The sequence below is a fragment of the Schistocerca americana genome, chromosome X (genome assembly GCF_021461395.2).
Source record: "Schistocerca americana isolate TAMUIC-IGC-003095 chromosome X, iqSchAmer2.1, whole genome shotgun sequence".
Classification (NCBI taxonomy): Eukaryota; Metazoa; Arthropoda; class Insecta; order Orthoptera; family Acrididae; genus Schistocerca; species Schistocerca americana.
In genome coordinates this window covers 183,576,246-183,594,295 of record NC_060130.1, presented here as the reverse complement: position 1 = coordinate 183,594,295, position 18,050 = coordinate 183,576,246, and the positions used below count along the sequence as shown (strand labels likewise).

At 47.0% G+C, this 18,050-nt stretch overlaps 1 protein-coding gene across 1 annotated transcript in view; it reads right to left on the bottom strand.

Moving 5' to 3' along the window:
- The window catches only part of LOC124555358 (extensin), a 220,100-nt gene that overhangs the window by 176,116 nt on the left and 25,934 nt on the right, over positions 1-18,050 (bottom strand). The gene's annotated exons all lie outside the window — the stretch shown is intronic.

Below are 18,050 nucleotides of genomic sequence, written 5' to 3'. Positions count from 1 at the left end.
TGAAACATGCGGTCGTGCATTATCCTGATGAAATGTAGGGTTTCGCGCGGATCGAATGAAGGGTAAAGCCACGACTGGTCGTAACACATCTGAAATGTAACGTCCACTGTTCAAAGTGCTGTCAGTGCGAACAAGAGATGACCGAGACGTGTAACCAATGGCACCTCATACCGTAACGCAGGGTGATACGCCAGTATGACGATGACGAATACAAGCTTCCAATGTGCGTTCACCGCGGTGTCGCCAAACACGAATGCGACCATCATGATGCAGTAAACAGACCCAAGATTCATCCGAAAAAGTGACGGTTTGCCATTCGTGCACTCAGGTTCGTCATTGAGTACACCACCGCAGGCGCTCCTGTATCTGATGCAGCGTCAAGGGTAACCGTAGCCATGGTCTCCGAGCTGATAGTCCATGCCGCTGCAAACGTCGTCGAACTGTTGGTGCAGATGGTTGTTGTCTTGCAAACGTCCCTATCTGTTGACTCAGGGATCGAGACGTGGCTGCACGATCCGTTACAGCCATGGGGATAAGATGGCTGTCATCTCAACTGCTAGTGATACGAGGCCGTTGGGATCCAGCACGGTGTTCCGTATTACCCTCCTGAACCCACCGATTCCATATTCTGCTAACAGTCATTGGACCTCGACGATACGATAAACCGCAATCGCGACAGGCTACAATCCGACCTTTATCAAAGTCGGAAACGTGATGGTACGTATTTCTCCTCCTTACACGAGGCATCACAACAACGTTTCACCAGGCAATGCCGGTCAACTGCTATTTGTGCACGAGAAATCGGTTGTACACTTTCCTCATGTCAGCACGTTGTAAGTGTCGCCACAGGCGCCAACCTTGTGTGAATGCTCTAAAAAGCTAATTATTTGCATATCACCGCACCTTCATCCTGTCGGTTAAATTCGCGTCTGTAGCCCGTCATCTTCGTGGTGTAGCAATTTTAATGGTCAGTAGTGTATGTAGATGTAGATGAAAATGTAGAGGGATTCAGGTGGTCTCTAATAATGTTCACGATGTCCACAGTTGTCACGGTGCCTTAGATTACTCCCACAGGTCTCGTGGAAGCCCAGGTGAATGTTCACCACAGCACATTACTGCTCTCATCACCCTGCTTCCGTGGCACGATGTATGTTACGAGCAGTAGTTCATCTGGATTATGACATATCCAGACACTACCGTCGACCTTCTGTAACCAGACACGTAATTCATTCGACCGGGTGACTTTATTCCTTGATGCGTTGTGCAGTTTCGGTCTCGATGATCCCATGCCCACTGCAGTCGTAATTGACTATGACAGAGAGGTCGTTTGCTCTGGAGACCTATGTTCCATAACGTGCGTTGTATGGATTTTTCCGAAACACCAGCGAATGGACCAGCATTGTACTCGTCAGATCTGCCACAGATTACCACCTAACGAGCTTCAGAGAGTTACAAAGCCTCCGACGTGAACGTTCTGTCATGAGGCGTGTACATCCAGCATTCGATGGAAGCGAACAGCATTGCTGTTTACGAGATGCGCGTTCCCAGGCGCCGCGCAGTAGCAATCTGACTTTAGTCAAAGTCGATTATCTCAATAAATTTTCCCGTTTGGCACCCGTCATTCATGCATTGGTCATGTTTTGGCTCTATAAGTGCGGTTTTCCATTCACGGTAGGAAGGTAAAACCAAATAGATAAAGATTAATTTTAACTATGAATTCAATGATATACACTCCTGGAAATGGAAAAAAGAACACATTGACACCGGTGTGTCAGACCCACCATACTTGCTCCGGACACTGCGAGAGGGCTGTACAAGCAATGATCACACGCACGGCACAGCGGACACACCAGGAACCGCGGTGTTGGCCGTCGAATGGCGCTAGCTGCGCAGCATTTGTGCACCGCCGCCGTCAGTGTCAGCCAGTTTGCCGTGGCATACGGAGCTCCATCGCAGTCTTTAACACTGGTAGCATGCCGCGACAGCGTGGACGTGAACCGTATGTGCAGTTGACGGACTTTGAGCGAGGGCGTATAGTGGGCATGCGGGAGGCCGGGTGGACGTACCGCCGAATTGCTCAACACGTGGGGCGTGAGGTCTCCACAGTACATCGATGTTGTCGCCAGTGGTCGGCGGAAGGTGCACGTGCCCGTCGGCCTGGGACCGGACCGCAGCGACGCACGGATGCACGCCAAGACCGTAGGATCCTACGCAGTGCCGTAGGGGACCGCACCGCCACTTCCCAGCAAATTAGGGACACTGTTGCTCCTGGAGTATCGGCGAGGACCATTCGCAACCGTCTCCATGAAGCTGGGCTACGGTCCCGCACACCGTTAGGCCGTCTTCCGCTCACGCCCCAACATCGTGCAGCCCGCCTCCAGTGGTGTTGCGACAGGCGTGAATGGAGGGACGAATGGAGACGTGTCGTCTTCAGCGATGAGAGTCGCTTCTGCCTTGGTGCCAATGATGGTCGTATGCGTGTTTGGCGCCGTGCAGGTGAGCGCCACAATCAGGACTGCATACGACCGAGGCACACAGGGCCAACACCCGGCATCATGGTGTGGGAAGCGATCTCCTACACTGGCCGTACACCACTGGTGATCGTCGAGGGGACACTGAATAGTGCACGGTACATCCAAACCGTCATCGAACCCATCGTTCTACCATTCCTAGACCGGCAAGGAAACTTGCTGTTCCAACAGGACAATGCACGTCCGCATGTATCCCGTGCCACCCAACGTGCTCTAGAAGGTGTAAGTCAACTACCCTGGCCAGCAAGATCTCCGGATCTGTCCCCCATTGAGCATGTTTGGGACTGGATGAAGCGTCGTCTCACGCGGTCTGCACGTCCAGCACGAACGCTGGTCCAACTGAGGCGCCAGGTGGAAATGGCATGGCAAGCCGTTCCACAGGACTACATCCAGCATCTGTACGATCGTCTCCATGGGAGAATAGCAGCCTGCATTGCTGCGAAAGGTGGATATACACTGTACTAGTGCCGACATTGTGCATGCTCTGTTGCCTGTGTCTATGTGCCTGTGGTTCTGTCAGTGTGATCATGTGATGTATTTGACCCCAGGAATGTGTCAATAAAGTTTCCCCTTCCTGGGACAATGAATTCACGGTGTTCTTATTTCAATTTCCAGGAGTGCATTTTACAAGGAATCCCATTATTCATTACATTTTTTTGCGATGTGGAATCTTATTTTTTAGGGCAACAAAAAAGTATGAAAACAATCACCGTCGAAAGTAGAAAACAAACGTGTGGTGGCGGTTGGGACAGGAAGGGAGGGTGGAGGGGGTGGGACGCGGTCTATAAATAAGACCTTTATAACCGTGATAAAATAACGTTATACGGGATGGCCTGTTGATAGTGATCGGGGACCGGGCTAAATACCTCAGGAAATAAGCATCCAACGAAAAAACTACAAAGAACGAAACTCGTCTAGCTTGAAGGGGGAAACCAGATGGCGCTATGGTTGGTCCGCTAGATGGCGCTGCCATAGGTCAAACGGATATCAACTGCGTTTTTTTAAAAATAAGAACCCCCATTTTTATTACATATTCGTGTAGTACGTAAAGAAATATGAATGTTTTAGTTGGAACTCTTTTTTCACTTTGTGATAGATGGCGATGTAATACTCACAAACGTATGAGTACGTGGTATCACGTAACATTCCGCCAGTGCGGACGGTATTTGCTTCGTGATATATTACCCGTGTTAAAATGGACCGTTTACCAATTGCGGAAAAGGTCGATATCGTGTTGATGTATGGCTATTGTGATCAAAATGCCCAACGGGCGCGTGCTATGTATGCTGCTAGGTATCCTGGACGACATCATCCAAGTGTCCGGACCGTTGGCCGAATAGTTACGTTATTTAAGGAAACAGGAAGTGTTGAGCCACATGTGAAACGTCAACCACGACCTGCAACAAATGATGGTGCTCAAGTAGGTGTTTTAGCTGCTGCCGCGGCTAATCCGCACATCAGTAGCAGACCAATTGCGCGAGAATCGGGAATCTCAAAAACGTCGGTGTTGAGAATGCTACATCAACATCGATTGCACCCGTACCATATTTCTATGCACCAGGAATTGCATGGTGACGACTTTGAACGTCGTGTACAGTTCTGCCACTGGGCGCAAAAGAAATTACGGGACGATGACAGATTTTTTTGAACGCGAACTAGTTAGCGACGAAGCGTCATTCACCAACAGCGGTAACGTAAACAGGCATAATATGCACTGTTCGGCAACGGAAAATCCACGATGGCTGCGACAAGCGGAACATCAGCGACCTTGGAGGGTTCATGTATGGTGCGGCATTATGGGAGGAAGGATAATAGGCATCCATTTTATCGACGCAATCTAAATGATGCAATGTATGCCGATTTCCCACGTAATGTTCTATCGATGTTACTACAGTATGTTTCCCTGCATGACAGAATGGCGATGTACATCCAACATGATGGATGTCCGGTACATAGCTCGCGTGCGGTTGAAGCGGTATTGAATAGCATATTTCATGACAGGTGGATTGGTCGTCGAAGCACCGTACCATGGTCCGCGCGTTCACCGGATCTGACGTCCCCGGATTTCTTTCTGTGGGGAAAGTTGAAGGATATTTGCTATCGTGATCCAACGACAACGCCTGACAACATTCGTCAGCGATTTGTTAATGCATGTGCGAACATTACGGAAGGCAAACTACTCGCTGTTCAAAGGAATGTCGTTCCACGAATTGCCAAATGCATTGAGGTTGACGGACATCATTTTGAGCATTTATTGCATTATTGTGGTATTTACAGGTAATCAAGCAGTAACAGCATGCGTTCTCATAAATGATACGTTCACAAAGGCGCATATATCACATTGGAACAACCGAAATAGAATGTTGAAACGTGCCTGCGTTCTGTATTTTAATTTAAAAAACCTACCTGTTACCAACTGTTGGTCTAAAATTGTGAGCCATATGTTTGTGACTATTACAGCGCCATCGATCACAAAGCGATAAAAGTAGTCCAACTAAATCATTCATATTTATTTACGTACTACGCGAATATGTAATAATAATGGGGTTCCTATTTAAAAAAAAGCAGTTGATATCCGTTTGACCTATGGCAGCGCCATCTAGCGGGCCAACCATAGCGCCATCTGGTTCCCCCTTCAAGCTAGACAAGTTTCGTTCTTTGTAGTTTTTTCGTTTTATGCTTATTTCGTGAGATATTTGGCTCGGTCCCCGGTCACTATCAATGGACCATCCTGTAGACACGTTATTTTATCGCGGTTATAAAGGTCTTATTTATAGACCGCTTATTTGGGCCCGTCACGATCAATGGACGACCCTGTATACCAGAACGATTTGTGTGCTCATATTTTTCGGTCAATGATGGCGCGTGCACAGCAGATCTATAGACTGGAAGTAGCGTCTTGGAAGCAGTGAAAGTGTACAGTGGAGTAATCGTGTAGTCGCTGGCGGGGTGCATCGCTTATGTAACGGGACGCGATCCCAAATCCGGATGCTGCCGCAGCCGGAGGCGCGGGCGGGATGCCTGGGTCTGACATTTCGCTTCTCCGCACAAGGCCGCCGGACCGGTATGCATCTGACTATCGCGCCTCGTCACCAGTTCCTAAATGCCACCTCAGTGTTCAGGGAAAATGGGCCAGTTATTTCCTAACGTCATGGACATAACGGACTACTTCTCTCGCGAGGAAAGCACATGCCGACTGTAGGCTACGGAAAGACGTCAACAAAATTTTACAAATGTGAAGATAATTTCAGGTGTACTCCAGGGAAGTGTAATAGGACCCCTACTGTTTACAACATAACCAGTGTCAACCCTAAGGATGATCAGGCACATTTTCTGTGGTGCTTCGGCAGATATTTGCAATTTTGTTTTTTCAGTGTGTAGCTGGAGTCAGCTCATCTCTTTCATGGTTCAAATGGTTCAAAGCACTATGGCACTTAACATCTGAGGTCATCAGTCCCCTAGACTCAGAACGACACTACTGGCCATTCAAATTGCAACACCACGTGCTACAGACGCGAAATTTAACCGACAGGAAGAAGATGATGTGATATGCAATTGATTAGCTTTTCAGAGCATTTACACAAGGTTGGCGCTGTTTGCGAAACCTACAAATTGCTGACATGAGGACACTTTCCATCCGATTTCTCATACACAAACAGCAGTTGACCGGCGTGGCCTGGTGAAACGTTGTTGTGACGCCTCGTGTAAGGAGGGGAATGTGTACGATCACGTTTCCGGCTTTGATAGAGGTCGGATTGTAGCCTATCACGATTGCGGTTTATCGTATCGCGACAGTGCTCCTCGCGTTGGTCGAGATCCAGTGACTGTTAGCAGAATATGGAATCGGTGGGTAATACGGAACGCCGTGCTGGATCCCAACGGCCTCGTATCACTAGCAGTCGAGATGACAGGCATCTTATCCACATGGCTGTAACGATCCCTGAGTCAACAGATGGGGACGTTTGCAAGACAGCAACCATCTGCACGAACAGTTCGACGAAGTTTGCAGCAGCATGGACTGTCAGGTCGGAGACCATTCTGTTTACAGCATCATGACGGTCGCATCCGTGTTTGGCGACATCGCGGTGAACGGACATAGGAAGCGTGTATTCGTCATCGCCATACTGCGTATCACCCGGGGTGATGGTATGGGGTGCCATGGGTCAAAATAGGTCAAATGGCGCTGAGCACTATGGGACTTGACTTCTGACCTCATCAGTCCCCTAGAACGTAGAACTACTTAGACCTTACTAACTTAAGGACACCACGCACATCCATGCCCGAGGCAGGATTCGAACCTGCGACCGTAGCAGTCGCGCGTTTCCAGACAGCAGCGCCTAGAACCGCTCGGCCACCTCGGCCGGCTGTGCCATTGGTTACACGTTTCGGTCACCTCTTGATCGCAATGACGGCTCTTTCAAAAGTGGACGTTACATTTCAGATGTGTTACGACCCCTGGCTCTACCCTGCATTCGATCCCTGAGAAACCCTACATTTCAGCATGCTAATGCGCGACCCCATGTTGCAGGTCCAGTACGGGCCTTTCTGGACACAGAAAATGAATGACTCCTGCCCTGGCCAGCATATTCTTCAAATCTCTCACCAACTGAAAACGTCTGGTCAATGCTGGCCGAGCAACTGGCTCGTCACAATACGCCAGTCACTATTCTTGATGAACTGTGGTATCGTGTTGAAGCTGCATGGGCAGCTGCGATTGTACGCGCCATCCAAGCTCTGTTTGTCTCAATGCCCAGGCGTATCGAGGCCGTTATTACGGCCAGAGTGGGTTGTTCTGGGTACTGATTTCTCAGGATCTATGCACCCAAATTGCGTGAAAATGTAATCACGTCAGTTCTAGTATAATACATTTGTCCAATGAATACAGGTTCATCATCTGCATTTCTTTTTGTGGAGCAATTTTACTAGCCAGTTGTGTACTTAAACCTAACTAACGTAAGGACATCACACACATCCATGCCCGAGGTAGGATTCGAACCTGCGACCGCAGCGTTCGCGCGGTTCCTGACTGTAGCGCCTAGAACCGCTCGGCCACAACGGATAGTGCGATCCAGGGCGGTGCTGCCGCTGCGGGGGGAGCTGTTCCCAGATGATGTCTTGGTCTATAAGGAGGTAAGAATGGCAGAAAACCGTAGCGAACTGCAGTAAGACCTGCAGAGGTTCTACAGGGTCTGGCAGTTGACCTAGAACGTAAATAAATGTAACGTAGGGTGAACGGGTATGCGAAGTTACCAGCTACTGTACGGTTACACAAAACACATCAAAGAGTAACTACCATAACCGTCTTGAGTGACGTTAAGGGGGATGACCTCTTAAAACAAATTGTGAGAAAAACTGATGCCGGTCTAAGGTTCAATGGAAGAATTGTAATGTTATTCACTTGTGAAAGAAGTTACTAACGAAACACTTATTCGAGAAGTTCTTAAGTTTATATGGTTTTACGGTTTGGGCATCTACAGATTACATAACCAAGTTAGTTCTAAGGAGATATACTATAGACATAATGTATATGTAATATCACTGGGAAACAAATTTTTGTCGGAGTTGCATAAAAAACAACGAAAACTCCAATGAATCCGTCCACAAATCGCATTACTTCAAGAGTCTCGTGTATCACAGGGTGTATCATAATAGAGAAAACGGACAGGGGTGAAAATGTGCGATAGCAGAAACTAAATCGTCCCAGAAAATATAAGTTCGTAAACAAGGCGTTAGTGAGATAATACGAGGTGCCACTAACTACGTTATTCCTGCGCAACTGGAAGAGGAAAGGGGGGAAGTGACAGAACTCACAAAGTATCCTCTGCCAAGCATCGAAGGTGGCTTGCGGAGTACAGACGAAGATGTAGAGTGGGAAGTGTGCTTTATTGGCGGCGTGTATGACAGCCTTCATTCTGAGAGAGGGTCACCGGCGACTGCGTAAAACGGGAGCTCCTTTCCTCTGGCGGTTTTATGTTCCGCCCTTGGCCGAATTTATGAGTTCCGGAACCACGGGCTGGGTATTGCCACCACTGCCGCTGAGCCGCGCGGCTACAATCCTCTCTCGGAGACGACTTTACTTCCCTCCTCCCTCATCCTACCAGCTCAGGTTCACTTTAGTTTCCTTCTGCCAGTGGAAAGAGAAGAGCTCTCGTCCGAATGCCTCTTTCTCACCAATCGATTTGTCTGTAGGAAGGTTACAAGGCAGGGGTGGGTCCAACATTCTGTTCCGTGAGCCGACACAGTGTGTTCGCTATTTAATGTTATTTTAAAAATATGTTTCATCTTCGGCGTCTATGTATGTAGCAGGGCAGACGAAAGTGACGGATACACCTAGCCTGAAGTTATTTTGTCGTCATTCAGTTTCCTGTCCCACTCAGTATAGGTCGAACGCAGTTTATTATCACTAGAACTGGCGGTAACAAAGAGACTGTGAGTAGGCTGTTTAGGTTCTTATATTGGTAACGCCACCGCCACCCAGCGCTCTGTATAAAAATCACTGGCTGTGCTGCGTGCAGTCTGTGGCTGGGTGGCATTGTTGGAATTTGCTGTTGTAGTGTTGCGCAGTTGGCTGTTAACAGCGTGTAGCGTTGCGCAGTTGGAGGTGAGCCGCCAGCAGTGGTGGATGTGGGGAGTGAGATGGCGGAGTTTTGAGAGCGGATGATCTGGACAGAGACAGTAAATTTGTAATATTGGATATCATGGACTGATATAGATATTATGACTTTTGAACAGTATTAAGGTAAATACATTGTTTGTTCTCTATCAAAATCTTTCATTTGCTAACTATGCCTATCAGTAGTTAGCGCCTTCAGTAGTTTGAATCTTTTATTTAGCTGGCAGTATTGGCGCTCGCTGTATTGCAGTAGTTCGAGTAATGAAGGTTTTTGTGAGGTAAGTGATTCATGAAAGGTATAGGTTATTGTTAGTCAGGGCCATTCTTTTGTAGGGATTATTAAAAGTCAGATTGCGTTGCGCTAAAAATATTGTGTGTCAGTTTAGTGATGATCAGAATAAGTAAAGAGAGTAATGTCTGAGTACGTTCAGTTTTGCTCAGCTGTTTGAAAAGCAAATAACGTAAGAGGTTTTCCAGCACAGTAATTCATTAACTTTTCTAAGGGGACGTTTGAAGACTGGTGCAATAAATGGGCCGCTCCTATGGTCGGTACCGGCGAATGGAAAGAGCACAAGGAAAGTTGTCTTAAGTGTGCATACAGAGGGCGATCCAAAGTAATGGAGGAAAAGGGCCCATTGTTTTCTTTATGTAACCAACTGGCCACATGGCCTAACCTAATTTAATGACCTCAGTGTAAACAAATTACTTAATTCGTGCTCTAAGTAATGTTTGTTTAGGACTAAATTAATGAACAAATGCTTTTAGCTTAATGACTCCGATATAAATAAACTGCTCTCGTGGTTGTGACCTTACACATAAACAAAATGGCCATCAGGTGCTTTTAGCCTAACTTAATTCATGATTCCTAACTTTCTTTTTAATTAAAATAATTTGATATCAAAAATGGCCACCTTCCCTCACCCACTCCTATAATGCAATCCTATTGGTGGGATTTAATGTCCTCAGCATCTTTGGCTATGTGGAGTATGTTACCGCATTTTCGTTGGCTATCAATCATCACTCATTTAAATATAGTATAGATGACATAAAGTTTTTAGTATATAGATATAGCTATGGGAAAATGTGTTAAGAGTGAAGGAGTATTAGTAACATCTCATTTCTGGGAATATCCCCTGTGACTAAGAGACAGATTAAATTTAAAAAGTACTTAGAGTACACATATTAAGATGGGTGGCTATCGCTGATCCCTTCAGGGAGCTGCAGACTACGTGATGTCTCGAGACAGGTGATCATTGTTCTCGGCAGGCCTGCTATAGTAGCATGGAGAGAGCACCTATGCCTGTTTATCCAGCACACACACACTGGATGCGAGTAGTAAAGCAGTCGTAGGTAATTGTTTAACATGGGATATCACTGTATTTGTTATAATATCTGACAGTGCAAATTGTTTAATGTGGGATATTTGTGTATTCATTAAAAACGTCACAATGTGGAAATTGTTTAACGTTTAAAGTCTCGTATTTATATCTGATTTACGATGATGAGCTTGAAAAGTGGGAGAAAATCAGTGACCCCAATATCTGTCAATAGCATTATACATTGGTGTATTCGCAGAAAATACCACTGGGAACGACATTCTGCCACAAATTACGAAAACGAAATCATAAATATAGCCAGAGTTTGCTGCTTCTCCCGGCAGATGCTTCATGCCATCCATTGACAAATTAACAGAGCAGAAATACTAAGTCCATCTCACGACTCTATACCCCAAAGAGTGGTTTTTGGGAGGGGGGGGGGGGTATCAAATTCCACCATTAGAATTGCACTACAGGAGTGGGAGAGGGGAGACAGCCATTTTGGATAGTAAATTATGGCAATTAAGATGGCGTCTGGTGACCATTTTGTTTATACAGGGTGGTCCATTGATCGTTACTGGGTCAAATATGTCACGAAATAAGCGTCAAACGGAGAAACTACAAAGACGAAACTTGTATAACTTGAAGGGGGAAACCAGATGGCGCTATGGTTGGCCTGCTAAATGGCGCTGCCATAGGTCAAACGGATATCAATTGCGTTTTTTTAAATAGGAACCCCCATAATGAATGAAATAATTATCTACATTTCATCAACCGCGATGAAAGTAATTGAAAAAGAGGCGTAGGGGGACGGGGGACTATAAAGATCTATATCATATGTGAATTCGGAAATTTTATGAGGTATTTGTTGGAGACAGAGACTTTAAACTTCACAATTATTGTAAGTTAAATATTAACATAAAAAGTGCTCAATTCCGACGCCAGTATATGACAAACATAATGTTATACTCAAGTTTGGGAAGATCCAGTGTTGGCTGAGGTAATTTGGTACTCAGCGAAAAATAAAAACTATTTTAGTAATTTTAATAGTTTTCGAAATATGGCTTGATAAGGTTGCAGTTGTTTTTCAGAACAGGAAAACTTCACCACTATGTGAATTTCAGGTTCTTTACGTGATTTTTTTGGAGATAGAGACTTCGAAGCGACTTTCTGTCTCCCTGGGGGCGGAGCGCTAATTTGTATACCAGCACACTAATTATCGCTGCAGCAACAGCAGTTTCGGTCCTTAAGCGTCACCTGCTAACTAATTTGAAATATAGTTGTCGATACGGGTATCCTCTAGCAGTAAAATCGAATGACGACACTGCAAATTAGTGCTGGACTGGGACTCGAATCCAGATTTCTCACTTGTCGCGAGCCTTTTCGACTATCCGTGCACGCTTTACGGCCAGGCCCAAATTACCATATGTCGTCGTCCATGTGTCGCTAACCTGCACTCGTACACTTTCTGCAGTTCACATACAGCGCACCCATTTAATCGAAAGACGCTAGCCTTGTACCGGTGGATAAACATGATATTACAGTGACTGTGTGTGTAAGAGATAGGATGCAATGTCCCTTCGGACAAGCATGCATCCAGCATCCCAAGCACCCCTTGCGTCTTCGTGCCAGGTAGTGGCCGTGGGGAGCTAGTCAGCCCTGGTACTGTTGTTTCGGGCGAGTAGCGGGCGACAGGCACACTTTCTCCGCTCCGCGTTGCGCAACGCAGCCCATTTCGTAAAGGACGCCGTCTCACCCACCGTTGCGCTGTTGCCGGAAACTGACGAACGCACAAACGTTGAATGAACTGCCAGCACCGCACACTCGTGGAGAATAACCTGCTGCAAGCTTTTCTGGATGGTTGTTTCTCTGTAGTCAGACATCGAGAATGGTGTCATATGAAAGAGCATGTCCACTAGTGCTAAATAGGCACGGATCTGAGGCAGGGAGTAGGGGTCATGATACCCCCCCCCCCCAAAAAAAAAACAACAGTTTTTGTAGGAGCATTTATGTTTATTATACAGGGTGATTCAAAAACAATACCACAACTTTAGGAATTCAAAACTCTGCAACGACAAAAGGCAGAGCTAAGCACTATCTGTCGGCGAATTAAGGGAGCTATAAAGTTTCATTTAGTTGTACATTTGTTCGCTTGAGGCACTGTTGACTAGGCGTCAGCGTCAGTTGATGCTAAGATGGCGACCGCTCAACAGAAAGCTTTTTGTGTTATTGAGTACGGCAGAAGTGAATCGACGACAGTTGTTCAGCGTGCATTTCGACCGAAGTATGGTGTTAATCCTCCTGATAGGTGGTGTATTAAACGTTGGTATAAACAGTTTACAGAGAATGGGTGTTTGTGCAAAGGGAAAAGTTCTGGACGGCCGAGAACGAGTGATGAAAATGTAGCATGCATCCAGCAAGCATTTGTTCGCAGCCCAGGAAAATCGACTCGCAGAGCTAGCAGAGAGCTGCAAATTCCACAATCAACTGTATGGAGAGTCTTACGAAAAAGGTTAGTTATGAAACCTGAACGTCAACTACCCGTGGCGATGGATCGGCCGCCAGGCAGCCCGTGACAGAGCACTTCATCACTGGCCTCCAAGAAGCCCTGATCTTACCCCCTGCGATTTTTTCTTATGGGGGTATGTTAAGGATATGGTGTTTCAGCCACCTCTCCCAGCCGCCATTGATGATTTGAAACGAGAAATAACAGCAGCTATCCAAACTGTTACGCCTGATATGCTACAGAGAGTGTGGAACGAGTTGGAGTATCGGGTTGATATTGCTCGTGTGTCTGGAGGGGGCCATATTGAACATCTCTGAACTTGTTTTTGAGTGAAAAAAAACCTTTTTAAATACTCTTTGTAATGATGTATAACAGAAGGTTATATTATGTTTCTTTCATTAAATACACATTTTTAAAGTTGTGATATTCTTTTTGAATCACCCTGTATACACTCCTGGAAATTGAAATAAGAACATCGTGAATTCATTGTCCCAGGAAGGGGAAACTTTATTGACACATTCCTGGGGTCAGATACATCACATGATCACACTGACAGAACCACAGGCACATAGACACAGGCAACAGAGCATGCACAATGTCGGCACTAGTACAGTGTATATCCACCTTTCGCAGCAATGCAGGCTGCTATTCTCCCATGGAGACGATCGTACAGATGCTGGATGTAGTCCTGTGGAACGGCTTGCCATGCCATTTCCACCTGGCGCCTCAGTTGGACCAGCGTTCGTGCTGGACGTGCAGACCGCGTGAGACGACGCTTCATCCAGTCCCAAACATGCTCAATGGGGGACAGATCCGGAGATCTTGCTGGCCAGGGTAGTTGACTTACACCTTCTAGAGCACGTTGGGTGGCACGGGATACATGCGGACGTGCATTGTCCTGTTGGAACAGCAAGTTCCCTTGCCGGTCCAGGAATGGTAGAACGATGGGTTCGATGACGGTTTGGATGTACCGTGCACTATTCAGTGTCCCCTCGACGATCACCAGTGGTGTACGGCCAGTGTAGGAGATCGCTCCCCACACCATGATGCCGGGTGTTGGCCCTGTGTGCCTCGGACGTATGCAGTCCTGATTGTGGCGCTCACCTGCACGGCGCCAAACACGCATACGACCATCATTGGCACCAAGGCAGAAGCGACTCTCATCGCTGAAGACGACACGTCTCCATTCGTCCCTCCATTCACGCTTGTCGCGACACCACTGGAGGCGGGCTGCACGATGTTGGGGCGTGAGCGGAAGACGGCCTAACGGTGTGCGGGACCGTAGCCCAGCCTCATGGAGACGGTTGCGAATGGTCCTCGCCGATACCCCAGGAGCAACAGTGTCCCTAATTTGCTGGGAAGTGGCGGTGCGGTCCCCTACGGCACTGCGTAGGATCCTACGGTCTTGGCGTGCATCCGTGCGTCGCTGCGGTGCGGTCCCAGGTCGACGGGCACGTGCACCTTCCGCCGACCACTGGCGACAACATCGATGTACTGTGGAGACCTCACGCCCCACGTGTTGAGCAATTCGGCGGTACGTCCAGCCGGCCTCCCGCATGCCCACTATACGCCCTCGCTCAAAGTCCGTCAACTGCACATACGGTTCACGTCCACGCTGTCGCGGCATGCTACCAGTGTTAAAGACTGCGATGGAGCTCCGTATGCCACGGCAAACTGGCTGACACTGACGGCGGCGGTGCACAAATGCTGCGCAGCTAGCGCCATTCAACGGCCAACACCGCGGTTCCTGGTGTGTCCGCTGTGCCGTGCGTGTGATCATTGCTTGTACAGCCCTCTCGCAGTGTCCGGAGCATGTATGGTGGGTCTGACACACCGGTGTCAATGTGTTCTTTTTTCCATTTCCAGGAGTGTATATGAATTTCTGAATACCACAGCTAAATTCCGGAAAATGAAGTAGCCCGAAAAGTAAGATTCTCGAAAATGGCGAGGAATTCCAGAAATTACAAGCTACTACAACAAATTCGGTTTTACAGAGAGTACTCTACTGCATTGTCTCCTTACTTAGCTTGCATTTATCGCGAATCTTTTGCCCAACGTAAAGTCCCGAGCGACTGGAAAAAAGCTCAGGTGACGACTGTGTATAAGGAGGTAGAAGGACGGATCCTCAAAATTACAGACCAATATTCTTAACATCGGATTGTTTCAGGATTCTCGAACATATTCTCAGTTCGAATATAATGAATTTCCTTGAGGCAGAGAAGTTGCTGTCCATGCATCAGCACGGCTTTAGAAAGCATCGCTCCTGCGAACGCAACTCGCCCTTTTTTCACATGATATCTTGTGAACCATGGTTGAAGGGCATCAGACGGATGCCATATTCCTTGACTTCCGGAAAGCGTTTGACTCGGTGCCCCACTGCAGACTCCTAACTAAGGCACGACCATTTGGCATTGGTTCCCAAATATGTGAATTGCTCGAAGACTTCTTAAGTAATAGAACCCAGTACGTTTTCCTCGATGGTGAGTGTTCATCGGAGGTGAGGGTATCATCTGGAGTGCCCCAGGGAAGTGTGGTAGGTCCGCTGTTGTTTTCTATCTACATAAATGATCTTTTGGATAGGGTGGATAGCAATGTGCGGCTGTTTGCTGATGATGCTGTGGTGTACGGGAAGGTGTCGTCGTTGAGTGACTGTAGGAGGATACAAGATGACTTGGACAGGATTTGTGATTGGTGTAAAGAATGGCAGCTAACTCTAAATATAGATAAATGTAAATTAATGCAGATGAATAGGAAAAAGAATCCCATAATGTTTGAATACTCCATTAGTAGTGTAGCGCTTGACACAGTCATGTCTATTAAATATTTGGGCGTCACATTGCAGAGCGATATGGAGTGGGACAAGGATGTACTGGCAGTTGTGGGGAAGGCGGATAGTCGTCTTCGGTTCATTGGTAGAATTTTGGGAACATGTGGTTCATCTGTAAAGGAGACCGCTTATAAAACACTAATACGACCTGTTCTTGAGTACTGCTCGAGCGTTTGGGATCCCTATCAGGTCGGATTGAGGGAGGACATAGAAGCAATTCAGAGGCGGGCTGCTAGATTTGTTACTGGTAGGTTTGATCATCACGCGAGTGTTACGGAAATGCTTCAGGAACTCGGGTGGGAGTCTCTGGAGGAAAGGAGGCGTTCTTTTCGTGAATCGCTACTGAGGAAATTTAGAGAACCAGCATTTGAGGCTGACTACCGTACAATTTTACTGCTGCCAACTTATATTTCGCGGAAAGACCACAAAGATAAGATAAGAGAGGTTAGGGCTCGTACAGAGGCATATAGGCAGTCATTTTTCCCTCGTTCTGTTTGGGAGTGGAACAGGGAGAGAAGATGCTAGTTGTGGTTCGAGGTACCCTCCGCCACGCGCCGTGTGGTGGATTGCGGAGTATGTATGTAGATGTAGATGTAGAAGGACAATTTTGAATTGCTTGCACGAGAGACTGCGGCCTGACCTGACATTCCAGACATACCTGCTGTCGACAACAAACCCGACACGATTCGGTAGAACCGGAAAAGCTTGGGAAGTTGAATAAGCGAAGACAGAAATGGAAAGTCCCTCTATTAAGAACAAAATAACTGACCACCTGAATGATGTCGGAAACAACTAAAAGAAACACAGTTCCCATTTTTTACACTCTCGTATAGCCATAGCTCGCAGAGCAATGTTTACAGGCGTAGTGCTTAGTGAAATACTGATCATTGTGGGTGCATAATTTCATTTTATCCGCGTAAAAGTATGACATTATCAAAGACGTGGCAGTTTGTTGCTATTAAAGTGCTTAAATTAATTGGCCGACTCATATACTCCTCATATTTTCGAACGTATACTTATTGATGGTGAAACCAGCCTGCTAGAAACGTCCCGCCTCAGTTGCACGATACGAAAACATTAGAAAACGAATAAAATCTTCTCCGTTGTCAAGCCAGATCAATTCGAATAAAATTCTCGAGCTTTCAATGGCTCTCTCTGCCGTCGTCGTCAGGAGTAAAATCTCTGACTGGAGGGGTGGCACAGTTTTCCGCTTATTTAGGCACGATTTCAGCCTCTGAAACGAATCAGAGAAGGCCGAAACTGAAAAACTGGAATCGATCGTCGAAACTGAAGATCTCAAATGAGACTATGGGGTCTTATCCTCACTTATCAATGAAACAGCGGAAGTCTCAATACCTCAAAAAGGAGATTAGCGGATTATCCATCGGCCGTCGCCCTGTTGGTGGGATTCACAACGCGACGTAGTCCTCGAGGAATGAAAGGAGGCGTTGATTAAAAACAAAAATCTCTCAAATGATACGACAGAAAGCAAAAGCTACAGCGAAGTAAACATTCGAGAAAAACATAGAGCTTGAATGGCGTGTACAGTACAGCTGCCCATGCAGCTTCAACACGATACCACAGTTCATCAAGAGTAGTGATTGGCGTATTGTGACGAGCCAGTTGCTCGGTCACCATTGACCACACGATTTCAATTGCAGAGAATGTACTGGCCAGGGCAGCAGTCGAACATTTTCTGTATCCAGAAAGGCCCGTACAGGACCTGCAACATGCGGTCGTGCATTATCCTGCTGAAATATAGGATTTCGCAGGGATCGAATGAAGGGTAGAAATACGGGTCGTAACACATCTGAAATGTAACGTCCACTGTTCAAAGTGCCGTCAATGCGAACAAGAGGTGACCGAGACGTGTAACCAAAGGCACCCCATACCATCACGCTAGGTGATACGCCAGTATGGCGATGACGAATACACGCTTCCAATGTGCATTCACCGCGATGTCGCCTAACACGGATGCGACCATCATGATGCTGTAAACAGAACCTTGATTCATCCGAAAAAATGACGTTTCGCCTTTCGTGCACCCAGGTTTGTCGTTGAGTACACCATCTGAGGCGCTCCTGTCTGTGATACAGCGTCAAGGGTAACCGCAGCCATGGTCTCCGAGCTGATAGTCCATGCTGCTGCAAACGTCGTCGAACTGTTCGTGCAGATGGTTGTTGTCTTGCAAACGTGCCCATCTGTTGACTCAGGGATCAAGACGTGGCTGCATGATCCGTTACAGCCATGCGGATAA